General features: G+C 38.1%; 1 long non-coding RNA gene across 3 annotated transcripts; it reads left to right on the top strand.

Moving 5' to 3' along the window:
• Positions 1-70: 70 nt before the first annotated feature.
• LOC309636777 lies at positions 71-22,914 on the top strand. 3 transcript variants are annotated; one of them, XR_014250215.1, is made up of 3 exons: positions 71-202; positions 1,147-22,032; positions 22,309-22,914. It is a non-coding gene; the product is annotated as an uncharacterized lncRNA (long non-coding RNA). The 3 variants fall into 3 exon arrangements; XR_014250216.1 differs by having other exon boundaries at positions 96-202; positions 646-22,032; XR_014250217.1 differs by having other exon boundaries at positions 96-7,512; positions 20,193-22,032; positions 22,309-22,905.
• The last annotated feature ends 932 nt before the right edge of the window (positions 22,915-23,846 follow it).

The raw sequence follows: 23,846 nt of genomic DNA, 5'->3' as shown, positions 1-23,846 counted from the left end.
TGTAGTCTCCTCAAGGCCTGGCGGGGACACCGAGGCTATTGCCGGAACTACAATGCCCAAAATGCGCCAAGGTCGGACGCGCCCAGAGCGGGCAAAGGGAGCGAAGGGGAGTCGGCCGCCATGTTAGGAGTGCCAGGACGTTTCAGCGGAGCCGGCTGAGGTTTAGGGAACGCGGGAGTCGAGTGGTGGTGCAGAGGGGACGGTGAGGAGGAGGACAAGCCTGTCGGAGAGCCTGGGTTCCGAACCTGGGCACCGGGGGATGGAGGCGGCATCTGGGGACTGAGTAGGACGCGTCCGGCTGGTGGCGGCATGAGAGACCGAGTGGGCCTTGACCTCACGGTCTTGCAGGGGTTGCGGAGGCCCTCTACTCCTCTTGCTCCATTTTATAACTAAGGGATTGAGGGAGCCAGTGTACTCCTGGGCCCAGAGCAGCATTGAGACCCCCTAACAGGATAGTCGGGGCGGTTGTGATTTTTGGGGGGTGCGGGGACCCCGGGTGGCGATTCTGTCGCCTTTGGTCGGGGAAGCTTCCACCTACGGAGTTGGGCTCTCCCTCCCAAATTTATTTTTATCTTCTTGTCATTCATTTTTCAACCATCCTTACCCTTTCCCGGGGTGTCGTACCCTCATTGGTTTTTCATACAGGAATGATTTGCAGAAGGTTCCAAAGAAATCGATGTTGGAAGGTAGCTAAGGTGGAAAGGGACGGTGCTTTGGCCCCGAAATAAAGAAAAGACAGGAAGAGCCCTACAGGAGTAACACACCCGGTTTAAAACGACATCTTCATACCTGCCAGCGAAAGCAGGGAGGTGTTGAAAGGGAATATTGATGATAGACCTATTGGCGGCTGGAGATTGGTTCCGGAGTAACTGGGATTCTTGAATAAACCTAGAGTGTTATGCTAAAAATACTGCGGAGACGGGATCTTCAGTAGCATGGATCACGGACTTATTTTAAAAATACATTTAGTGTTTAATTTGTGGAACTCCATATATACGACCACTTTAGGAACTAATTTTCTCTTAAACTAGGTAGCTGAAACCAAAGTCATTGGTCTTTAAGTTGTTTTGCCCAGTATTTCAAATGGACTGTGTTTTTTTCCAGATTGTGTTACTAAAACAATGCTGTGTGTTTGTTCTTTTTCAGAGTCTGTCTACACTATGAAAAGATGGGAAATTTCTTTCTTCCTGAGGGTGTCCGAAGGGCTAAAAATGCCGATATATTTGTGCTGTTTTTCTCCTTTCCTTTTGTGTATTATCCTGAAAAACAAAATTAACTGACACTTTGGGTCATTAGGGGTATGCACTTCACCTGTTAGGAGTTAAAATGATAGCTGATAAATGGATTATCGTATCAAGGAAAGACTAGGCAGAGTGATTATAAACGACAAAAGCATGGTCGAAACATGTCTCAAATGTATGCAGATGATTACAAAAACAGTTTTATAAAGAATGATCTTATATAATATTTCTGGGAACAAGGCAGATGAGTGGCTTTGTTTCATTTTTAAACAAAGGTAGTATGTATTGGTCTCACTTATCCATGGATACAACAATGGGAAGAGCTTATGAAATTATTTGTTATTCAAAAATACCTTTTTTGCAAGTAATGTTGGTAAGTATAGGAAAAGGTACAAGATGTTTACTATTTTCTTTCTGATCATCAGTATAACTATAGACGTGTTTTAAGCTTAATAGAGATGAAATAGACTGAACAGGTTTACATTTAGGCTTAGTTTCAAACGCTTACAAATTATTTTTAGGGCTTGGTGATTCAGGAGTGGTATTGTGTCTTATATGAACTTATCTTGTTCGTTTTATGATACTTCTTTATGTAAGCAATAACTTCCTCAATTTGAGTTACTATGGAAGACAAATGGTGGGTTGGGGGGGAGGAGGGACCCAGCAGAGTTCTCAGAAATACTGTATGTGAGAAATGAGACCTGTATAATGTAGTGATTTCTATAATTTGTCATGTGATTGGGTAGTTAGAAATTTTTCCAGCCTTATATCCAATGGACATCTAACCATAAAGAAATGAAACAAATCTAGTTACTATCTCAAAAAAACAACTCCATGACCCTTAACTTTTAGGAAAAAAAATTATGTACTCTGTGTAGAAATTTAATTTAAAAAATTAGTATTAGAGGAATTGAAGATGCCAGCTTCTGAAAGAATAACCTCAGTGTCCCAGAGAAAAAACTGGGTTAGAAAGCTGAAAAGTGGAATTAGGAATGCCTTAAGTAGATAAAGAAACCTACCTTCTTTTTCTCTGTCAAAAGAGAATTAGGACATTGATTTGTATTATAATTATAGGTAGTTCATTAAAGAGTATTGAGTTAGTTGCTATTATATCAAGGGTTTTTTCAACAGGGTCAAGTGTCTGGATCACCTGTAGAACTCTAGAAATGTGTAGCTGTTGCCCACCATTCATCCAGCTGAATTATTGTCCAGGGTTGTAACCAGCTGTTGTGTATTTTTAAAACACTAGAGGTGAGTGTACAGGGGTCAGGTAGAGCAGCCTTCCACATCCCATATTTGTGGTTTTTTGTGGTGTGTCACACAAGTAATAACAAAATTTTGGCAAGGATTTTAGGTTTATTACTAAATATATTCATAAATAAATTGAAGATGTGTAGATGACCTAGGGATCAATTTATGCATGGTGTGGAGGAGGGGACATCAATTTTAGCTTTAAGAATACCACAATATCCTGACTTCCTGGATATTTCTTAGAGTGAGGGTTTAGTCTAATACTAAGAAAGTCTGATCATAAGAGACACTTAACCAGTAAGAGCTCAAAGCTATGACAGAATTATGGTAAAGTTACTCAGATATTTAAAAGAAACTGAAATATCTAGACAGAGGCAAAAAGATATTAGAATTTTCTGAAAATAATTTTTCTTTAACTCCTTGCCCTAAATCCTAATTTTTTTAAATTATTGATGTTATTGTAGTATTCTTGGTATTTGGGTACATGATATATGAGAGAGTATCTTTTTTTTAGCTCAAAATTCTTTGACTCATTACTACATTTGTGATCTTTACATTCAAAATCATGTAACATTCTTTCATTCATATCTGCTAAAGGATAAAGACAAGACAAAGAGAACAAGCATATGAAAATTTTAAAGCAGCCCCAAGAGTCAAACACTCAATAAGTCTTCCTTCAGAGGAGGGAAGTCCTCTTGGAGATGGTATATGAAGACTGACTTTAGTGTGTTGGACAGTAATATTAGTGGCCTTTCTGGACTCCTGTTGCTTCAGTTTTAAATCTGTCTTGAATGGCTTGCTAATTTTTTACAGAAATTCGTAACATTCTAAGCCTCAGTGGTAATAGTGGTATGCACTTCACCTGTGGTAATAGCAGCCTCATGGGGTGATGGTGAGGATTAAACAAAGTTATGTAAAGCATTTAGCAGAGGACTTTGGAACATGTAAGTTTCTTGTGGATTTTTTTTTTAAGTTTTTAAAAAGTAGTCTCAAAAAGTAGACAGGGATTACCTTAACAATTTGTTGATAAGTCTAACTTATATGACCAAATTCTTAGGAAAATACAGTTCCAGTTTTTCCTTTGATAAAATGATGATATAGGGCAACAGTTATTTTTTTTCAGCCCATACCACGTAAGGAATGTAAAATTCTTGGTATTGAGATCGTGGTAGTGCCTGGGGTGACTGAAGTCAAAAGAATTACATTACAATAAAATTTTGTTTGTGTTCTTGTATAGTTTGAAAAATCCCAGCAGTTGATTATGAAAATTAGGCCCTGTCTTTACTGAGAATCAGTGTAGTTAATTAATTCTCTAAAAGATGATGTCCTAAATTATGAAAAATGTTAGAATTGTTTCATGCCTTCAAAGTTCTAAAATGCTTTTATATTTTAAGCTATGAAATTTGAGAGAACAGCCGTCAGTTATGTTGTCCACCTGTCTGTGTGTCTTCCAAAATAGAATCAATTTTCTTAGCATTCTCAGAAATGAAATGCCGGCAACCCAAAGGTGATGTAAACCCAGCAGTTACAGTAAGAATTATTTTAAGCTGATCACAGAATTGAGACAAGCAAACTTAAGGGGGAAAATGAAAAACATTTTACCAAAAGTTATCTTTATATTATATATTATAATTTTTATAATTGTATTATAGCTTTATATTAAATGTGTTCGACAGCGTGTATTTTTAAAGTAGACTCAGGTGAGCCTGTCATACAGGGTTCAGCAGTTGGAGTTTCTCCAGGGAAGATCTTTAACTCATTCAGCAAACTTTAATGTTTCATATTTTAAGCATTTTACTTTAACAACATTCAGAAAACTAAAACGTATGTTTTCTAGTCTTGTTTAGTTGGCCCACTGTTGTGTTTGTAACAAGTTGGCATAATTTTACCTGCTGGGTGTAATATGCCACAAAAGGTATATGTAGTAAATATAAATATCCCAATGTCAAGATGCAAAATCAAGATGCTCATAGCTAATGATTAACCAGAAAAGTGAGCCGTCTATCCTATGATTTTTATTTCTCAGTTTTTAATAGGTTTGGATAATTAAAGTGGCACTAGAAAAACATTTCTTTGCAAGAATATGAAGATGAACTTAATCCAATATAAATATGTTCATGAATATAGCCACTTAAGGAAAGTGCAGAGATATACAATTGTAAGCAATTAATGTACAGTAAGTGGGTACGTATTCATAATTCTTAATTTGATATGGACTATTTGATGGTGCTGTATGTTTTTGAACTTGGTGTAAAGATCAGTCCTCAATGAGTTCTGTCTTAAAACATTTTAGGAAATGTTTGTCAGAGTCACCCTCTTTACACCTAAGTCATGATCTGATGAGTTTGGCACATAGGTGGTTGTAAATGGAACAGCTTGGGGACTTTTTGAGCTACTCCACCACCATAAGATAAAGTTCAGTAACCATAACCCTTGGCATAACCTAAATGATAATTTTTTTTCACCTTTGAGCCAAAATAAAACTCAGCTTTCCTCCTTCCTTACCCTGCACCACCAGACTTTTAGTCATTAATGTAGTATTAAGTGGGATCTTTCATAGTTTCTTGGCAGTTGTCCCCATTGAACTGGACAGCATTTATGCTGGTGGCTCAGTGTTAGCATATGTAGAGCCATTTTCTTGTGAACGTTTCATAGTATTTTATATACAAGACAGAAAAATTATAGAAAAGCTTATTTTTTAAACATGCTGAAATAAAGCAATTGCCTAAGTGGTGATGTACAGAAGTATACAATTGCAAATAACGTTAACATAGTAGAGTACTTCATTACAATTGCTAAGCTGCAACTAAATAACGTCTTACATAAGTGTGATATAAATGACCTTTACCAGTCCTATGCTATTTCAGTGGAATACTTTCCTAATAATAGGATGGTACAGCGTTTACTCTGTCCCAAAAATTGAAAATTAAGTGCTTTTTTTGTTTGTTTTTTGTATTTCAAATCGGCAGATGTTTATTGAGCATCTACTATGTACAAGAAAGATACTTTTCTAATACTGCAATGGATTAAAACAAACAAATCTGAAATACAGTTCCTTCCACCAAAAACTCCATCAGAAAACATAAGATACCTCTGAAATAATCAACACAGTTCTATATGTGTTTGTGTAATACCCTTTGGGGAATTTAGCAGCATTTACTAAACACCTAAGCATATCTATCAGAGTGATCTGTTAGCAAGCATTCTAAACAGAACGATCTGAAATATTAAAGTTAACAACGCAGAACTGACAAATATTAGTCTATGAACAAAGATTTGATGAATGAATAAAGAAATCCATACGAACTACTAAAAGGAAGGCTTCAAAGGTGCTTCAGAGGAGATGGATTTTCTTCTTGGCTAAATAAAACATGATAGAAATGCTGGTCCTTTTCTGGGGATAGGCTTACTAAAAAGCCTATACTTGGAATTTATGACATTTTTCTTTGAGCTTGGGATATTAAAGTTGCAAAGGTTGGAGAGTTCTGACACAAAGCCTGAGGACAGCTAGGTGGATTGGTTGAAATCTGGTCCTTGAGATGAAGGGACAGAAATGTGCTGTTTTGGGCCCAGCATGGGTAACACATCTGTAGGAAGAGAATTGGACTGGAAGGCACGAAACCTTGGTTCAAAAGTTGATTTTGATACTAACCTACAGTCTCAGTTTTTTAAAGGTCATTTGAAATCTAAGTACATGAAGACTGTTTTTGATGATGAACTTTACATTTATTTATTTTACATTTGGCAAGCTCAATGGAAGAATCTCCATTTCATCTCTGCTTTGTTTACTCTTTGTATCTTTAATATCGGGTATTATGCCTCTTGAGTTTCAGTCCCCTGACTATTCTGTTTTCAGTATTCATGTTTTTGTCTTTCTAAAATTGTTTGCTTCTTTGTTTCTTACTAGTCCTGAGATAATTTATGAGCAATTATTGTAGCATTTCATCTGGCAGTGTATTTGCCTAAGATGGGTTGCTGGATTTTCTTGTTTTCCGGATAAACTCTGCGCTCTCGTCTTTCTCATTCTTGGAATCCGTTTTGCATTTGTTGCAGTTCTGGGTTCTTGTATGGAAATTCTAATATTTATGGAGTACTGAGAGGAAGCCAGATTTCAGGAGTTTAAGGAGTGAGTGAAAGGAATGCGGAAAGAAGTAGGCACCGCATGTAGATAATTTTTAAGAAGTTTGGCTCCAAAAGAGGTAAGAAATAAGAGTTTACAGAGGGCATGTGGGATTGAAAGAGGGTTTATATTTAAATCTTCCTACTTCGGGGTCAAAATCACATTCTACTTCACGGCAGTCTGATCATTTCCCAAAGGAATCAGGACTTAAAATTCTACCTTGCCCTGAAATCAGGCCAGGAGGAGAGGGGGAAGAGCTCTGAAGTATTTTTGTGATTTTTTTTTCTGTACATAATACTCAGTGCTTTTCATTTGATTTGATTATTTCGTTCCCAGTTTTCAGGTCTTTCATTTAACCTAACTTGTACTCCAAGAATAGTGGTTTTTATGACAGTTCCAAAAAAAGCATAACAATGACCATGAGCCTCAGCTTCTTTTGAAAAATGCCTTGTTCTAAAAGGTGGTGTCTGCCCTTTATACCTATATCATTAATTCTTCCTAGCCAGACTGACTGGGATGATCTTCACAATCACTTTTAGAAAAAGTGGTGCTCAGTTGAACCAGGAGGTTAGACTTGAACAAGACATGTCTGTTTCTTGCTCAGCTAAGATTTTATCAATGTACATTTACCTAAAGGAGGAGAAATCTGAGATAGTCAAATTCTTTAGATTACTTAAATGAGGGAATAATTGTCACAAGGAGAGAAAAGCAACTAACACCTTAGGGCAACCAGGCCCTCCACAAAAGTGGAAAATACAATTCTGACTGATATGAACTAAATTTTCCATAACCTGTACTCACTCTCATCCCATTACCCAGTAATGTAAATGAGCTGCTGTTTCTCTCTGGGAGTTTAACTGGCAGAATAAATGGAAAGATGTCAGCAAAAGAAGGAAGCAGGTAAGACAGATAAGATTTTGTATAATCAAAAAATATATCAAAAGTGTTGGTTATTACTAGATCTTGGCACAGTAACTCAGGTTTCGTTGCTTTTCGTGAGATGTACCAGAAGAAATAACCTGAGGTATTTCCATGAAAAGACAAACTTATGGCTACCCGTGAATTGCTCTCTGCTATAAGTTACATTTTGGATTGCAGTGCATAGTGCAAACCTCCATACATCAGCAAGATGCCCCATTTTAGGCTAAAACTTGACCGTCCAGACTAATAACCTATTTCTAACAAATTTAAGACTATCTTGGGGCTTCCCTGGTGGCGCAGTGGTTGAGAATCCGCCTGCCGGTGCAGGGAACATGGGTTTGATCCCTGGTCCGGGAAGATCCCACATGCTGCGGAGCAACTAAGCTCATGCGCCACAACTACAGAGCCTAGGCTCTAGAGCCCAGGCTCTAGAGCCCGTGAGTCACAACTACTGAGCCCACATGCTGCAACTACTGAAGCCCACGTGCCTAGAGCCCGTGCTCTGCAGCAAGAGAAGCCACCGCAATGAGAAGCCCGTGCACTGCAATGAAGAGTAACCCCCGCTTGCCGCAATTAGAGAAAGCCTGTGCACAGCAACACAGACCCAACACAGCCAAAATAAATTAATTAATTAAATAAATAAAAAAATATATCTCACAGTCTCCCACCTCTTCAACCATCTGGAGAGAGGAAAAGATAAAACAACATTACTAGAGTAATTGTCATGGGCCCAAAGTTATACCCAGATTCAGAAAGTTACTGGACACCCCTGTTTACTGCTGAGTTAATTATTTAAGGTGTTTAGTTACTTATTTAATTGTTAATTATTAATACCTGCTCAGTGGTCTGATAAAGATAAACTTCATATAGGCTGTTAATTTACATACCTGAACCCATTCTGCTTTTCAGTAATCTGAGTAGAAACTTAAAAGTTACGTGTAACCCATCGTAGCTTGAGAGAACCCTAAATTTCTAGAATATATCTTGATACTGTGTAAAGTTCACTTAAAATGCACTTAACAGTTCAAATAACTGGAAAGTAATTCCTCTGATAACACTGGCAAGGACATGCTGTTAAAATTTTTTGTGCTAGTTGAAGTCAAAATAGACCTACAGCCTATCTCACATTGTATTTGTTTATATTATACCTTACGATGGTTAAATCCACTTAAGATCATCACCATAGGTTCATAAGAAGTTGATTTAGTAGTATGAGCGTTAGCAATGGAAAGACCTGGGTTTGAATCTCAGTACTTATGTGATTTGGGGTATATTCATCAGTCTGAGACTTTGAATCCTATAAAAATAGTATTTGTCAGCTTCATTGAGTTTTCCTAAGAATTAAGAAAATAATATGAAATTTAATAAGCTCTCAAAAGGCAGTATAGTGTAGTGGCTTAGAGCATAGTCTCAGAGCCAGTCAGCCTGGGTTGAAGTCACACTTCTGTCAGTTGTGTTGACTTTGAGCAAGTTATTTAACTCTGCCTCAGCTTCATCTGTGCAGTGGGAATAGTACCTCCCTCATTGGGTTGCTGTGAGAATTGAATGCATATATAAAGCAGTATCGCCTGTGAGACCACTTTTGAGGCAAAAACAAGTTTTTTGCAAATCTACTCACCATGTATTAGGATTCACTGAAAGTACATATATCCTTCAAAATTAAACCATTTTTAATCATGGAGAGTATGATTCTCTGCTTTAGATGTTATAAGTTAATGCCCCATCAGTTTTAACAGTTTACCAAATACCTAGCTTAGTAAGTGATACTTTATACGCTATATATTTTATGCATAACATATATATGTGTGATATTCATACCATAATTTATAATTAACTGAGGGATTCTATCACTGACAGTTTAAAGATTTAGAAGATAAGGAAAGTATTGTCTAAAATAAAACCATTTTCAGGGTTTGGTCTGCAAATACCTGAAGTGAGTTCAATCTTTATGGTTCACTTTAAGAATGTTAGGTCTGTAAGACATTCCAAAGGCATAGCTTGAAAGAGTTGCCTTTGAGTCAGGCCTGGGTTCTGGATTTCTGGTCTAATAAACTAGTAAGTAAGGTATAAGCTTAGGCAAATTAACTTTTGAATCTGTTTCCTTATCTTTAAAAATACAGTAACATTTAACATAGAACACCAGATACATAGGTTTTTTTTTTGTTTTTTTGGCCACGTACCACATGGCATGTAGGCTCTTAGTTCCCTGACCGGGGATCAAACCCACACCCCCTGCAGTGGAAGCACAGAGTCTGAATCACTACACCACGAGGAAGTCCCTGGGGACCTGTATTTTTAAGGCACTCACCATGTGATTTCCTCTTCACCTAGTTTTACTTGAAAGCACCGTGGTAAATTAACTTGCCAAAGTCAGGCCTCAATACATAGGCCTCCTCTCATTTTTGTGTTCCTAACTCTACTTTCCATTGTGCTCAGTATTTCTTATTGCTGCAATTCCAAGACACAGTTGCCAAAACTTTTTAAATGTTTCTTTGTAGGTATGTTCAATGAAGAATGTAATCCAGCCACATCAAGTATTGCTTAATTCAGGTGTATAGTTTATTTTAGGGAAATGAACAAATTATATGTTCCATGTCTTCATCTAAAGCATTTGATTAAAAAATTTTGAATAAGAAGCAGCCCTATGGTATCCTATCATAGACATCCAGAGTGTCAGTATTTGGGGATACGGGGCACTGTTTCAACCAGTTCTAAATCCATTTCTTTCGTTCTGTACATACGTATTGATTAGTGAGAGGCTGTGGAGGTACAAAGATTACTATGACCCTTTAGACCATTAGACTCAACCTTTTTACTGTCATGTACCCCTTGGTCAATCTAGTGAAGTCTATGGATCACTTTTCAGAAAAGTTTTTAAAAAGCATAAAATACAGTATATTGGATAATAAAGGGAGACAATAATATTGAAATAATTATCAAAAATTTTTAAACAAATTTTGGACATAGAAATATATATGCTTTATAATTCATTAACAGGCTCAAGCAAGTTGTCTGCAACAATCGTAATAGGAAAACATCAGAGTTCAGCTGTGACACGTTTACGCCTAACACTACTGTGATCTGTTGCCTGCATTCAAATTTTATTAGAAGTTATTGAAAATAGGGATGTAATTTTTCCCCATCCAATTTCATGGACCCCTGAATTCTGACTATGAACCCCTGATTAAGAACCCTGGCTAAATTTTTTAATGATAGGAACTTTCTCTTTTTCACTGTTGTACCCAAGACCCAATTAAGATCTTTAGAGACCCAAGCACTGAAAAACTTGTGACGCTCTACCTCATATATTCAAAATCAAAATGGTTGCACCATAAAGTGGACTTAAGAAAGCTCTCAAATTTCTCATGTTGAGGACATAGATAATTTTAGAAAGTACTAAATTATCTCCATTTGTTTCGTTGGGGCAGGCAGGGAAAGAGGCTGCTTTGCTGTTTTCTGAAAGTATCCAAGCTTGTCTATATCTGCTATACTTGGTACGTGGTTAAGAGCTCGATAACAGAATAAATGAATGAACCTTTACCATAAGGGGTTCACAATTTTAGAGAATATTAAATTCATCAAAGTATAACATGAAAAATGGAATACCATACTAGGGAGTACATGCTCTGCTCCATAAATGAACAGATTGGAGGTGTTTATAACTAGTATCTCTTATAGATAGAATGAAAGAATAGGGCTAGTATCTTCAAGTGGTCGCACTGGAGTGTAAGCTCCCTGAGGGAAGGATTTTTGTCTGTTTTGTTCACTGTATCTGATATATTCCAAAAACCTAGGAAAGTTCCTGGCACGCTCAACTAGTTTATCCTTACCTAATCAGCCTCAAATCTGTGGTACCTCTATTTCTCTAGACACTGCTCAAACATTTCAACATTAACCTACCTGCAACTATGGAAATTAAAAATACCTCTTCTTCCTTAGACATTCAATAAGTGAATCGAGGGATATTGTTTTTCTCAGTAGCAAGCTAGTAAGTACTGCCATAAATATATGTTTAGCTACCATTTTCATTCAACAGTACTTCAGGGTAGAAATCACCTGCATTTTAAAATTAAGGGACAAATCAGCTGAGGGTCACCTGTTAACAAGTAGAGAGGAGTTGAAAATAGAGCCCAGGTTTGTTTGACATTTTTAAAGTCTGCACAAGAACTGCTGCTAGTATCTTTTGCTTTTAGTTGAAACAAAAAAGGAAAAAGTAAATATCCCAGACCTAAGTAGCTTCCATTTGGCTAAGACCACAACTGTAGTTTTTTCCCTTCATTTCCCAAAGAGGTGCAACAACCATGTGACACCAAGGCCTTTTGATGACAAAACAGAAGTTCCATAACTATTTAAATCACATTTTTTAAAGTCTCATTTGAAAATACATATTTTTTAAACTTTAAATTTAGGTAAGCTGTAGTTTATGCTGCAATAATCTCTGCTTTATTTTCACAATGTATTAATACTTGATATTCTTTTCATCTTTTCTATTCTGCCCTCCCAGAAAAACATTTCAAGGTTTCTGGGGTTTGTGTTGGTAATGTACAGCTAAAAGGATTTTTTAATGCCCATCCTCCTACCTATACCCACCAATATCAGTGGGTATATTTTCATATAGCTTGTTTAGAAGGCAGTAAAGCAGCTTAGACGAAAACATCATTGTTTAGACTAAGGAAATGTTTATGAAAGTGGAGTGATTTTCAAGCCCTTTTGATCCACATGGGGAGCACTAGACCAATATCTAAATTAATGCATGATACAGATACATATTTCAGTTCTGACTCAGCATTCATGTTGGTCAATCCATAACTTGGCGAAGTTCAATAGAACTTCATTTTACATTTGAAGAAATTGGGTACCTGGGAGGTAAAACCTGGCTTGGCCTGTGCTTATGTGAAACCATTTATAGGCTTTATCCATGCTGCTTAGTGTGAGCATTCATTCACTTCACTGCAGAAATACTGTTTGATCACAGCGTGCTGCCCCAGTCCCTGCTGGAGACATTCCGTAATATGCAGTATATGGACCTTATTGCCATTGTAAACTATACGGAATTCTGAATTCTGAATCACACCTGGTCCCAAGGGTTTACAATAAGGGATTGTTGACCTGTAGTTATTTTCTTTCCAGAATAGTCATCTAGGTGATTGGTACTTAGAAGCGTAAATACAGTGACAATATTCTACCTTCTAACCTCTCCCCTTTCAGCGCAAAGCTGCAACATGACTGGGTCATAAACCAGTAAACTGCTTTTGGCCGCCAGATGTTATTGTTACCAGTGGGTAATACACTCTTTTCTTCTGCCTGGCACATACGCAGTTAGGCATGCAGCAATTGTTTAATGGATAAATAAGTTGTTAAATTATAACACTTTGATGGATTGCTTAATCCTTTAAGTAATAATTGACTTACATCACCTCTTATAACCTGATTCTTTTGTGACAGATATTAGCTAGTGAAGTGGACTGTTACAGACAATGAAGGAAATAGAACATTGTTTATGAAACCCTAGATGGCCTGGACAGGAGACTAAATTGGAATCCTTAATTCCCAGTGCAGAGAGGGCCTTGATATTTAAGAATAAAAATATTAATAGCTGAGCTTTATATCATGTGTTTAATGTCATGACCATAAAGCCATTACTGTAACACTTAAGTTTATCTTCTAAAGGAAGCCTGTGAAATGTTTCCAGAATGACTTGGTTTTTAGTGATATTAGTTAATTGTTTTCCTTCAGGACCTGATTCTTTGTAGATTCCAAGATGATGCAGTTTTGTCAAAGGCTGTTCCATCCTCAGTTTCTTTAAAAATAAAAAGATACTCTGCAATTAGGTAAAACATTTTTAGATAGACTACCTCCATCTGGTCTCTTTTCCTGTCACCCAGGTTTTTCATCAACCACAGCTCTATGAAAGGACATTGAAGGGTCTCCTGTTACACACAATATACTAATGCTCATTATAGAACATTAAAATAAGATGACAGCTTCCATTATCAGCCTACACAAAAATCTTTCCCTACCTTCTGTCCTCTTATTTACCACTTAGTTTGTGTACTACTAACTATATTGAGGTAACATGACCACTAAGTTTGAAGATTCTTTGAGACCGGGAGCTATACCGTATTTATTTTCACATTTCCTGCTGTGCTTAAAACAGGACTTCTGTTTCTTCAGTAAATATTCATTGAGTATCCACTAGGTGTCAGCTATTATACTAGGTAGATTCGGGGGACACCAAGGTAACTAAACAGGGAACATGCCATTCGGAGTCTAACAGTCTTGTGGAGGAGAAATGGAAAAATAGATCTGTAAGTCAAAAAAGCTGCAGTGTAATATTATAATGGAATAGATGATTTCCTGGTTTAAGAGTTCTAAAAAAATCATTTCCAAAAACATCTCCCCAATATCTGACTCAGTGACTAAATTTCCACCACTAGAATGTCATTATAAGACATTGCACTGTGGTTGCCTCTGGGCAGGAAAACTAAAGGTTATTAATGGGCTGTGAAATCACTTTTTTATTCCCCTTTTTAAATTTTTTTTTAATTTTTAAATTTACATAGTACAATTCACTCTTTTTGATGTATAATTCTACAGGTTTTGGCAAATGCACAGTCATGTAATCACCACAATCAAGATATAGAACAGTTCGATCACCCCCCCAAAATTCTTTTTATAATTTGTGATAAAAATTAATTTTATTTTTCAAAAATTAATGCTTGAATGTTCTATGTATATCTATCTACTCTTAATTCAAAAAAGTATGTCTTTTGGGACAGCACCTTTTATCTTAAGCCTCTAGAAATACAGATATCCAAGGAGGGGCTGAATCATTATACCATTGTTAGTCATCCACACCTTGGTGTGTACATGAAGCTGTTGAAAGGAATTAGGACTCAGAAAAGGTAAAGGGTGCATGGTGTATGTAGTGTGTGTGTCTTGGGTTAGAAAAAGGATAGGCGTCAGTGGGCAGAATTGGAGATTAGGGCCTGACAGTGGAACAGTGTGCATGGAAGGGTAGATATGGGTAGTATGTTTTGTGTTTAGTATAAGGGCCCTGGGTTCTCAGAGATAAGGAACACCGAATAAAGAGATGAGCCCTGAAGAGAAGGCCTTCACGTGAAGATGAATTTTTATCTGGAGCTACAGAACTGGGATTCTAGTACTGATTCTGCCAGTAACCTGTTCTCAAAAAGTCACATCCCCTTTCTGGGCCTCAGTTTCATCATCTATAAAAAAGTTTGGATTAAGTATATTCTGAAGTCCATTTCAGTTTTCTTCAACTAGAAACAAACCCGTGTGTGTGTGTGTGTTTCTGAATTTCTGTCCTCCAGTTTCAGCTAAAGAGACCCATCTGTAGATAACAATAACCAAACTCTAGCAAGCATTATGATCCCCTAAAAGTTCATGTAGTTTGATGTCAGAAGCTGCAGAGCACAGTTAAGGCTGATCTGAATTGGGCTTCAGTGGCACAGCTCTCTGACCCTCAGTCTTCTCATTTATAGAATGACTGTATATACTCTAAGGTTCCCTGTAGTTCTCACATTTTATGACTATGAAACCTATAAAAACTACCAGTGTTACTTCTATTTTCACTTCCTCCGGGTTTTCACCTGTTCTGACATTGGTTTTTTTTAATTTTAATGAGCCACTATTCATTCAATACCTACTATGTGCCAGAACTTTTAATGTAGGGTATTTTACCTACATTATTTAAGGATTTTTATAGTGCTGCTGACCTTTATATGTGTACAGGTATGGGAAAATCACTCCATGCCTCCTCCTCCTCATCCTAGATAACATATTCCTCCATATGCAAGATCTTATTTCAATGAATATTAGAAATAACACTAGAGAGGGGAAGATGTATATGGCTTTAAATTGATATGTGAAGGGAAAGGAACTAACAGTTGAGGGCCTACTATGTGCTAGGCACTTTATATACGCCTATCTTCTTTAGGTCACTGAGATAAGCATATAGGTAGACATCACAAAGGGGAGCCTATTTGTCTTGATAACAAGACAAATAGGAATTCATGGGAATTGTTCAGAATATTTGTTTTTTATGTCATTCTCCACAATGAGGGCACAGAAAGCACAGTGCCTCTACACAGTAAGTGTTTGACAGATGTTTGCTGAATGAATAGGGATTTTACTCATACCCTAGAAGGATTTTCTGGATCCATGGACCTCTTAAGGATTTTAGAAAATCTGTGGACCCATCTAGGATGTCACCTCTCCTATTACAAAAAGAAACAGCTAAGTCCCTCTCCTTGCCCTAATCTCCACATCTGCATTTGTGCAAAACCCATAATTTTGGAATGTTTTCAGCCCCTCTGCAACCCGTTCATGTACCTGAGTAAGAACTCAACCCTGGAAACATCTCTGGGTATTTAGGCAGCTTAGATACATATTCCATTAACTTGCTGTGCTTCTAGTACTGTATAGTGCTGCCATCCTTTATCCGTCCTTTACAGATTTGAGAAAATTACTCCATGCCTCCTGATCATTAACTGACAGTCATGTTCAGCTTGCCTTTTATGAGCAGAAATTGTATCCAACTTGCTTTTAAGTTCATTAATTTTGTGTGCAAACCAAAAGATCAGCATTACATTCTTTATCTTTTTAAGGTTTTTGAAGTAGAGGTTATGTAATTTTACAAATTAAGGTTTGTACCAAAGCTTGTTTTATGTTGGTAACATATCTCTGGCTTTCTAGATGGAATGATTTCTATTTCTTTTTTTTACCTCTCCCCATTCAGAAACCCACTTAAAACACTTAGGCCTGTGTTTTTATCTGAATTTTCATCTGGGTAGAGAAATATGATGAAAAAATTGTCCTTGTCTCATAGTTGGAGGAGAATGGTGTGTAAAACAAACATTCCAAGTAATTCCAAATGTAGAATGATAACTACCTCATAAAGTTGTGAGGGCCAAATTGGTTAAAGGAAAACTGAATGCCTTGTAAAGTATAAAGCTTTCTAAACACATCTAGCCCCTAACTTTATATAAAATCCTCAGGGCCTAGTACAATCTAACTAGAGAAACTATCTGGATGTTTACCTAATCTCCAATAGTGCTGTTCCTTTTATACATGACAGCAAGACTACATCTAACCCAGGCTTGTGATGGAACTAGTATTAAGCTGGAAAACAAAAAGTTTGTTGATCAAATGGATCAATATTTTGATCACCAACTATGTGCCAGTGGCTTTTTAATTTACACAAGAACTTTCTGGATGAAGAGTAATCAGGTTTCCACTGTTCACTCACCCCAAGCTACAGTTATAGCTAACATTTGAGTGCTTACTGTAAGCAAAGGCGCTGCTCCAAGGGCATTACATTCATTCCATTCACGTGTTTCTCAATCTTTATAACAACTCACTAAAATACTGCTAATACTGTCATCATTAAATTATCAATAAGAAAACTGAAATTTAAAGAGATTAGGCAATTTGCTCAGCAATATCGCCAAGCCGGGACTTTGTATCCTGGCTTATTTGACACCAAAGTCTGTACTCCATTCCAATCCACTACCAAAGCTTCCATTGTTAATTACCTCTAATCACTATTGTCATTTACGATGTAAGTGTGGCTGTCCATGGCGGGGAGTCAGTAAGGGGAGGATTAAGGGGGTGTTATTGGGCAATTTCTGAAAGAAATGGTGCATTTCACTACAAGTTTCTTGCAGTGAAATCAGGTTGGAAGGATAAGAAAGATTGAGGAAGGTGGAGGTGGCACGGTTGAGCCTGTCCAGGAACTGATTGCATATGAGCCTCTGGCCCTTTTGCCTGTCAGCTGGCTCAGAGCTGAGGGATTGACCAAAGCCCAGGCAGGTTTATTTCATGGGCTGTATACTTCAAAGGATCTGATTCCTGACACTGTGATGCCCATTGCTTTTCAGAGGGCACAGCTTTGTTGGGGAGAGAACAGGATAGTCTCCATGAAGTGTTTGTGAAAGGCCTGTGCAATGTTTGCTCTAAATCCAAATATATACAGCTTGTTCTGGGTTTGGCAATAAAAACCCCAGGGCCAGCCCTAAGCATGGCTGAAAATTGGGTATTAAACCTTAAGTATTCCTCTGTAGTAAATAAGCAGTTAAGAATATGGGTGCTAGGGACTTCCCTGGTGTTCCAGTGGCTAAGACTCCAAGTTCCCAATGCAGGGGGCCCGGGTTCAATCCCTGGTCAGGGAACTAGATCACACATGCTGCAACTAAGAGATCCCACCTGCAGCAAGGAAGATCCTGCGTGCTGCAACTAAGACCCGACACAGCCAAATAAATATTTTTTTTAAAAAAGAATATGGGCCCTAGAGTTAGATGGACCTGGATTCCAGTCTTGACTCCTCCACTCAACTGTGGATAAATTACTAAGCCTCAGTATTCTCACGTGCGAAGTGGGGAGTAAGGCAGTATCTACTTTACATAGTTACTGTGAAGATTAAATGAGTATAAAGCATATATCACAGTACCTAAGATGTAGTAAACACTCTTGAAACAGTCATTATTATTCAGAGAAAAGTCATATTTTATGAGAATCTCAAGGCTTAAACAAAATTAATTTCACTTTCTTTCACTTAACATACATCCAAAAGGCATTTATTAGTGTGTTCGGTGGGAGGGATAGAGAACTTTCTTTGAACACCTAAAATGAGCCAAATATTTTTTAAAATGTGTTGTCTCACTTAATGTTCACAGCAGCCCTATGAAGTATTTTCCCACTTTATAAATGAGACCCTAGGTTGAGAGAGGTTTAGTAACATGCCTAAGATTTCTCTAGTCAGCACTAACTCCAAAGTTTGTGAATAAGAGCCTTTATGCCCCCGGGAGCATGTTATTCTGCAGGCAGGCAGACGCATCAACAAGTATCTATATTCAAAGTGCTGTTATTGAGGTTTATACAGTAGACCATTTTATATAAGGGACTTGAGCATCCACGGAGTGTCCTGGAACCAGTTCCCTGCAGATACCAAGGGACAACTGTACTGGGTGCTTGGAAGCCCAGAGCAGGGAAGGTGAACTCGGGGGGCTGGGGAAATGAAGCGAGTCCCCTTCACAGGAATAAATGCCAACAGTGGGGCTTTGGGTAGGAATGAGGTAGGAGGCTTTTGCTGATGGAGGAGGAGTTAAGAGAGGTCTTACTGGGTTTCCTCAAGTCACATTAAAGGAGAGTGGTTAGAAGGAGGCCTTTCTGGAATTCCTCAAGCCAATATGACTGCCTTTTAGATCTAGCATTATAATTGCAGCAAATGAGTTGCAGGCAAAGAAACTATCTCCAGAGAGACCAGATTATGTTATTTACTTGAAGTAAAATGGGGGTTATATATGAATGATGTGTCTGTATCAGAAGCATCTATATAACCTTGGGCTTTGTAACTGAATTAATATAAGTAATAGCAACTAACACTTACTGTAGGATCATTAGGTACTATAGTCACTGCTGTGTTCACAGGCCAGAACTCTTAACTGCAGAAAGGTGGAAAGGCTTTGTCTAAGTCAGTAATCTCAAATTAAGTACACTTAATTTAGGCATACAATATATGTATATTACTTTACTAGTATAAGATGTCCATTATGAAATATAGATACAATAAAAAATATTAAGGGATAAAATGAAGTTGAATTAAATAATTTTATCGCAGGGCAAAGTGTATACTTAGGATTCTATACCTTGTTATTAATAGTGGCTATAAATTGATATTTCAAATACACTACTTAATAGTTTTGGATTTTTTTTTTTTTTTTTTTGGTCAAATTGTCAGATTTGATTAGATCACCGTTGTATTTAACCTCATAATGTGACTGACACTAAGTAGTAGTATAAATTCTGCCATATTTTTTGTCCTATGTGTCATCTTCAGTTCAAAGAGTTTTTTAAAGCAATCTTTTTAAACCAACTCATTTTGTGAAATTTAGTTTAGTGAAAATTAGATTTTTTTTAAATCCATAAATCCTTTTTTGAATTGCAGTATGTCGCTAAATGCTGAAGGTGAAAGAACCCCCACTCACACCTCATGTGAACATCAAATATAGGGACAGTGTGGGAATGCCAAGCTCAATTCATATTAATAGAGGTTAATTTTTATTTCTGATGAATAACAAACATGCGTAGAAGCTACAGAAATTGTTACCACACCTCAGTGGGTTGTCTTGCATACCTCTAGAGTGAGCACACGCCACTGTGGAGATCAGTGGTTTAAGCAACAGGACCCGCGGCAATGAAGTGGGAATACCCAGTCTCATCTTTAGCAGTGATTGGTCCAGATTCATTTATGAGTGACAAATGGGAAGGCTGTGACATGACTTTGCCGGAAATCAGAAATGCTGAGCATAGCTGAACCTCTGAGAGTGTGGTCTGTCTGTACAAAGGCAGAACATACATTCACTGGGTGGCTCAAAAGCATACATTCTGTTTTTTAAGAAAACGGACCTTGTCAGAGCTATTTAGATTTAATCCCAGCTCCACTATTTACTAGTCATGCAATTTTGGGAAAGCAACCTCTTGTAGTCTTTTTCTCATCTCTGAAATGAGGATGATTAACACCAGTACCTACCTCACTGAGAAGAATTTAACATGATGCTATTGAACTGTCACTGTGTGCTCAGAGATGCTGAGCTAAACTCTTTACAAGGATTCATTTAATCTTCCTGATTTACTAGTGTGGTAGAGACTAACTAGTTGTTCATCAAAACATGGGCAAGTAAAAGGACTACATTTCCTGGCCTCCTTTGCAACCACATTACTGTGTTCTGGCCAATGAAATACGGGCAGAAGTGATCAACACCACCTCCAAACCTGAGCCATGAAGCTTTCCCATGCAATTCTCCGTGCTCTCTTCCCTCATCTATCAGAGGATCCAGCAGAATCGTTATGCAAGGGGCTCTCTCTTTCTCCCCCTACCACCTGCAACCTCCATTGGATTGTGATTTGAGTCAGAAATAAACTCATTGTGTTAAGTCACTGAGATGTGAGGGCTGTTTGTTACAGCAGTTAGTGTGCCCTGACTAAAACAAGGTTTGACAAGAACCCAGAGAAGGAAGACAGAAATTGTTCACAGTGTCTGGCTCATTATGTACAATAAAAAGGGTGATTAACCTCATTAACTTAAGAAAGATGATGATTACTTTTATGGGAGATATTATGAGCAAATAGCTGTTAACGTACTTCAGGTAAAGTGTGAAAAATGTGAGGATTTACACTCTGGTTTCCAAAGATTTTCATAGACACCATGGGGACACCTCAAGGAATGAAGATACCATCCCTACAGTGTCTCGTACGCTGTGCTGCTAAATCAAGTGAACACATTTCACTAAGTTTTATAAAGATAAAATAACAAGTATGAATACATTTTTAATGCTGCATTGGGAATCCTTCTTCCATCTTGATGTTTTTCTCTTGTTTATTCAAATCCAAGAGCTGAAATGTGGGTTTTCAATTTCTCCCTCGAGTTAGCCTATATATAATCAATAGCTTCCTTCCCTCAACACATTTTCTGAACATTGCAGTATTTAGCTGGAGCCATATTTTTATCTTGAGGAATTGAATTTCTATAATTTGGTTTACCCTTGGCTTTTGAATGATCTAATGTCATATATTTTGAAATTTATTTATTTATTTTTGGCTGAGTTGGGTCTTTGTTGCTGCGCGGGGACTTTCTCTACTTGCGGTGAGCGGGGGCTACTCTTCGTTGCGGTGCGTGGGCTTCTCATTGTGGTGGCTTCTCTTGTGGCGGAGCATGGGCTCTAGGCATGGGGGCTTCAGTAGTTGTGGCGGAGCACGGGCTCTAGGTATGGGGGCTTCAGTAGTTGTGGCTCGCGGTCTTAGTTGCTCCGCAGCATGTGGGATCTTCCCAGACCAGGGCTCGAACCCCTGCCCCCTGCATTGGCAGGTGGATTCTTAACCACTGCGCCACCAGGGAAGCCCTCATGTCATATTTTTGATCTAGCAACTTTTTGCTGTGTTTTCTCTCTTTTTTATGCTTATTTGCAAAGTTGATTCCTATGGAATTGCACGGATAGCTACTTAGGCTTTTAGCTTCACATTTTCTCCTCAAATGCAGATGAATTATTTCTTCTTGACTTTGGTGAATCAGAATATTAGCACAGCCTCCCAAGACTATTTGCTGCTATTACCCTTATTATGCTCCTTCTCTGAATCTTATGTTTTCAAAACATTTACGAGCTGGGCAATTGGTTTTGAAGCCTTGATAAGTGTTCACGGAAGCTATGTGGCTTAGAGGAGACAAACAGGCTTTGTATTCACACAGACCTGATTTCCAGTACTGGCATAGTCACCAACTATCTACATATGACACTGGTCAGTTATTCACTTCTTAGGAGTCACAACTAAAATTAAGATGGTAAAACCCACTTTGCAAAGATAAATGGGATATATAGGCCGATTTCTTTTTTTTCTTTTTTTTTTTTTGGCCATGCGGCATGGCATGCTGGATCTTAGTTTCCCCACCAGGTATTGAACCCACGCCCCTGCAGTGGAAGGGCAGATTCTTTTTTTTTTTTTTTTTAATTTTATTTATTTATTTATTTATGGCTGTGTTGGGTCTTTGTTTCTGTGCGAGGGCTTTCTCCAGTTGTGGCAAGTGGGGGCCACTCTTCATCGCGGTGCGCGGGCCTCTCACTATCGTGGCCTCTCTTGTTGCGGAGCACAGGCTCCAGACGCACAGGCTCAGTAATTGTGGCTCATGGGCCTAGTTGCTCTGCGGCATGTGGGATCTTCCCAGACCAGGGCTTGAACCCGTGTCCCCTGCATTGGCAGGCAGATTCTTAACCACTGGACCACCAGGGAAGTCGCTGATGTCATTTTTTTAATATGGATACAAAAATGTTAAAATACTAGCAAACCAAACCCAGAATGTACATTATAACCATGTATTTATATCAGGAATATGTTTGGTTTAATATTTTTAAAAATCAAAATGTAATTTATACCTTAACTGATGGGATGAACACATTTCGTCATTTCAATAGAAGCAGAAAAAATTTTAATAAAATTCAACATCCATTCATAAAACCGAAAACCTTACCAAACTGGGACTAGAATTTATTTTTTTCTGTTTTTTGGCTGCATCGGTTCTTCGTTGTGGTGTGCAGCCTTCTCTCCAGTTGTGGCGTGCGGATTTTCTCTCTCTAATTGTGGCACGCAGGCTTCAGAGCGCGTGGGCTCCGTAATTTGCAGCACGTGGGCTCTCTTGTTGAGGCGTGCAAGCTCAGTAGTTGTGGCGCACAGGCTTAGTTGCCCCTCGGCATGTGGGATCTTAGTTCCCTGACCAGGGATTGAACCCACGCACCCTGCATTGGAAGGCGGATTCTTAACCACTGGACCAGCAGGGAAGTCCCTAGAAGAGAACCTCTTAAGCTGATAAAGGATATCTATTTTTTTTTTTAATAATTATTTATTTATTTATTTATTTATTTATTTTTGGCTGTGTTGGGTCTTCGTTTCTGTGCAAGGGCTTTGTCCAGTTGCGGCAAGCGGGGGCCACTCCTCATCGCGGTGCGCGGGCCTCTCACTATTGTGGCCTCTCCTGTTGCGGAGCACAGGCTCCAGACGCGCAGGCTCAGCAGCCGTGGCTCACCGGCCCAGCTGCTCTGCGGCATGTGGGATCCCCCCAGACCAGGGCTCGAACCCGTGTCCCCTGCATTGGCAGGCAGACTCTCAACCACCGCGCCACCAGGGAAGCCCGATATCTATTTTTTAAAAACTTATGCTTTAGGAAGCAAAAGCTGTATTAAATTGATAAAGGATAACTTTTAAAAGTATATAATACTTAATGTTTAAAAGATGAAAATTTTTCCTTTGAGATCAAGAATAAAAGACTTATTTTATTCACCATTGTCCTGGAGGTCCTAGCCAGCACAGTAAAGCAAGAAAGAAATATAAATAAAGGTGTTAAGGATTGGAAAGGAAGAAAGGAAATCCAAAAACAACTACATTTAAATTATTAGACTTAATAAGAGCTTAGAAAGTTTATTGCATACAAGACTAATTATAAAAATCAATTGCATTTTTATATACCAGCCACAAATAATTTTTAGAAGTATCTGAAATGGACAACTTATAATAGCATTAAAAACAACAAGTACCTACGAATAATCTAACGAAAGATGTGTCTATCTCTCGAGAGAAGACCAAAACTTTATTCAGAGACGTTAAAGAAGACATAATAGAGAAATATTCCATGTTCAGACTAACTATCTTTCACCCCACTTCTTAATGCTCTGAATATAATACCCTTTCTGAAACCCAGTTCCTGGTGCTTCAGAAACCTTCCTGTCTCCAGCTCTTTGTTGCTG

Source organism: Balaenoptera physalus (assembly GCF_965194825.1).
Source record: "Balaenoptera physalus genome assembly, chromosome: 10".
NCBI classification, from domain to species: domain Eukaryota; kingdom Metazoa; phylum Chordata; class Mammalia; order Artiodactyla; family Balaenopteridae; genus Balaenoptera; species Balaenoptera physalus.
This window is presented reverse-complemented; position numbering and strand designations above follow the sequence as displayed.